Source organism: Nannobrachium achirus (assembly GCF_963921795.1).
Source record: "Nannobrachium achirus genome assembly, chromosome: 13".
Classification (NCBI taxonomy): domain Eukaryota; kingdom Metazoa; phylum Chordata; class Actinopteri; order Myctophiformes; family Myctophidae; genus Nannobrachium; species Nannobrachium achirus.
Window position 1 is genome coordinate 34,714,025 of NC_137833.1, and position 3,751 is coordinate 34,717,775.

At 42.1% G+C, this 3,751-nt stretch overlaps 1 protein-coding gene across 1 annotated transcript in view; it reads left to right on the plus strand.

Moving 5' to 3' along the window:
* The window catches only part of camkmt (calmodulin-lysine N-methyltransferase), a 167,892-nt gene extending 167,100 nt beyond the window's left edge, over window positions 1-792 (plus strand). The window contains exon 11 of the mRNA XM_080741114.1: window positions 1-792. This exon is cut by the window's left edge and continues 1,145 nt beyond it. The gene's annotated coding sequence lies outside the window, so the exon portion shown is untranslated.
* Window positions 793-3,751: the final 2,959 nt, after the last annotated feature.

Below are 3,751 nucleotides of genomic sequence, written 5' to 3' on the forward strand. Positions count from 1 at the left end.
TCCGAGAGCTTTTATTCAGCCAGCCTTGCCAGCCAATTGGCCTATTAGCCAGTCAATTGTGTAATCACTCACCTTGCTAGTTTGAAAACCAGTCAGTGAGTCAATCATCTGTCCAGGAAGGCAGTCTTTGGCCCCCAGTCAGTCAGTCAGCCAAGTCAGTAAATCACCTTTTTGCCAATCAGTATTAAGGTAGTGCCACTGTGCTCTTGGCTCTTGGAAGCCATCTGTAATTCATTTGTGCAGCAGTTCTGTGTCTATCCCTCTTTATGCGTTTAATTCATATTCAGTGTTTTTTTTTCCAGTATGCACACTAACGCGCGTGTGGGTGTGTGTGTGTATGTGCGTGTGCGTGTGATGAATAGCGACCCCAGTACTGTGCAGTAATTAAATGTGCTTTGCGCTGAGAGGCATAGAGCACATTACCTGATTCACCAACCAACCTGTAAATATACTGTATCAACTATAGCCGTTTTAATCCCTTTTTTGAAAATCAGACTCAAAGGAAGCAAGAACTTGTGCAGTGAGACAAAGCTGTCTTTCAAAGTTACTTTACTTTTTCGACTCCTTTCTCAGGTTTGCACCCATGTATCCCACAGATTCCTGTGGTGTTAATGCTTGTTTTGGGGGCCCAGTTTGCAGGAAATACAACGCAAAACTGACAGCAGTCCGACTTGCATGGGGTTCCTCTGTCACTGTGATGTACAGTACTTCAGTCTGCTACAAATTAGCCACATCCGTCTCCAGATGTGAGGGTATTGAAGGGGAATACCACTCATTTTCTACATTGAACTATATAATTAATATACCTTAGAGTTGTTGTGTTGAAATAAGAAAAAAGTCTGAGAGTAGTCATTAATATACCTTAGACTTACTTTGTAAGCCAAAGAGTACATCTTCATGATGTCACTGATCACATGACCCCACCATCAATCCTCCAGTTCTAGGCAACACAGGAGGGGGGGGACTGTTTTCTATTGTTTCCAAGTCTAAAGGTATATTAATGACATAGTTCAATGTTGAAAATGAGTGGTATTCCCCTTTAAGAGCCTTGTTCAATAATCATTTGGGTTTCTGTAAAAAAAGAAAAAAAAGAAAATGGAAACATAAGAGACATTGTGGAATGCGACTTTTGTTTTGAAGATCCTTGGTCTCAATATTTTAATTATTGAAAACAACAAAACACTGATCTTTAGACCCAGTGGCTTGTGGTGCTTCAAACAAACAGTTTAACAGTACAAACTGAACCTCTGAAGTTGCATGCTGAGCTGAGTGCCACATCCGTCCACGCAAACCTTCCCCCACTGTGACCGTGTCCTGTGATGTCAGTGTCCACTGTGACAGCGCCACCGCTTACTGTGAATAGTATGTAACGTGGCACCACTTAAGCCTGTTTTATACTTAGTTGCGCACCGGTGTACAGCATATAGCCAATCTAAATGCTCTCAATGTGTTAGATTCTGACACGGCACGCAACCAAGCTTAAATCAGGTGTTACTGTGATGTCACAGCCGTTATGTGCTATGATACCACCGTTTTCCTTCACTGTGACATGATCGCCAGATGGTGTTTTGGAGCTGCGGAGATAGAACTCCTTCTAACCATAGACATAGAAAGGTAGATGCCTCCTTCGGCTCTGGGACATATGCATCGAGGGACCAAGGGAATCCGTGTGCATCACTTCCACGTGTGTCACACATAGGGAAGTTGCTAGGCCAATCAGAGGTAAGTGGGGGCAGGTTTTACGTACGCAGCCTGTAAGAACAGCTGAGCAGCGCAACACCAGGAACTGGCTCTCTTGAATTGAATTGTAGTCCTTGGATATGTCCCGGAAAAGACGAACTGTGATTTGCCAGTAGTCACTTTTACTGACACCGATCCCTTGGTTTTTCCAGGAAGTCCGGACTACAACTTTTGCACGTCGCTCCAATGAACTGCAGAGGCGAACGAGGCATCTAGCTTTTTATATCTGTGTTTCCAACGCTATGGACTAGAGCTACTCCAGTGAGTCCCTAAATTAACAAGTGTTGAGGTTAGGGTTGCACTGATATGTAGGGGCGCTAAATATCTGTCTGCTGTCTGCTATTGAATGTCATATTTTGGTCAATACTTTTGTATTACACCCATTTAACCTTTTTTCTGCGGTCAGGAATGCACAAAAATACCTTTTTGACATTGTTCCATTGCTCGGCAGTTGGGTTAATTAATTGTCTTTTAAAATGTTTTGTTGTGACACAGGTGAAACTGAAATTAAGCATAACAACAAAACAACTGGCCTGGTGCTGGCCAATACGTTTGTACTGGGAGATCCCTAGTTAAGCAATGCTGGCATTAACATCAGTCATGTATGTGTGTGATGTCCAACATGGACATTCACCAACAGTCACCTGGTGCACAGGATATGGTGTTAACATGGCTGCCATTGTAAACTATTAGAGGCCGAACTACAGTATGTATTTCTATAGTTTTGTTCCATTCATCCATTTTAGGGTCACCACCACATTACGTTTGTTGTCTTGTTAGCAAATTCAAATTCCTCTGATCCGTAATCACTCTTTTTTTTTCACTTACTGAAAGCAAAACCATCCAGTTCACTGTAAACTATGAATTATGAGACACTGGATTGAGTGATGTGTTTTTCATTGCAATGGTGAATGGTCTTTTTGAATTTGAATGGTTTTTGTAAATTAATCTTAACAAATAAAGTATCTTCAAGGAATTATGTTGGCTTTTTATTCTGCTTAGCCTCATTCCTAACAGCATCACTGTCATGCCAATGATGATGGTAAAATACACCCTCTTGTGTAATGTTGCGTAATACACAACCATGTCCATTCCCCATCTGTAACCTATGGGTGTAACCATGCATTCTTTTGAAATTGGAGAAGACTTTCAGAAAATATTCCCGAATTCACCCTATATTGGGAGATCAGTTCAGGTGATGTCTCAAAGATTAAAGTTTCTTTCTTTTCTTTTCTTTTTTTTCGTTTTCTTTTACAAATTTAGAGTAGCCAATCGTCCTACTCCTTCCATTCAACATTTCCCGCTGACAGACAGGTGCCACCCCTGCCCATTGGAGTACATGCTGTGACAAATATCCTCGTTTAGGCGCTTGGCAAGCCAGATGCACCGCAGTGGAATTCGAACTCGACTCAGTAGTGGCAGGACACTCACAGGTAAAAGTTGCTCCAGACACACTGAACAGACTATAGCTGACAATCAGCTGATAGCACTGTTCTGCTCTTGGGTGAGAGTAAATAAGTACTTCTACTTGGAGAATATGAATGAATCAGATCATATCCCTCAAAAAGGCTCTGTTATGAATGTATCTCTTTGAGTTAACCAAGAGCTATCTAGCCATGAATTAAGAATGAATTGAGTTGTAACGGGTTCCTTTTACAGTAGCCATGTTGTTCTCTGCTATTTTACTTGTCTAGTAAAATCTTGGATCCAGTGTTCGAGTTATACTCCCAGAACTATGGGGGCCCTACATGGGGGGGGGGGGTCATGCACGTCTCGCACGCGCACAGCGCGCGCGTGAAAATTGGCGGTTTTTCGCGGTTTTGATCGCGTTTTTATCGCATTTTATTCGGGTTTCCGCCTTTTTTTTTTTTGCTAAACAATCGGGAACGGCACACTACACTTTCCCTTTGCCCCTTTCCACATGCACCAGCCAGCAAGATAGTCTATATAGTTATAGTAGATGGAATTCTTGGTACCAACACTCCAACAGACAGACAACACCAGTATCATA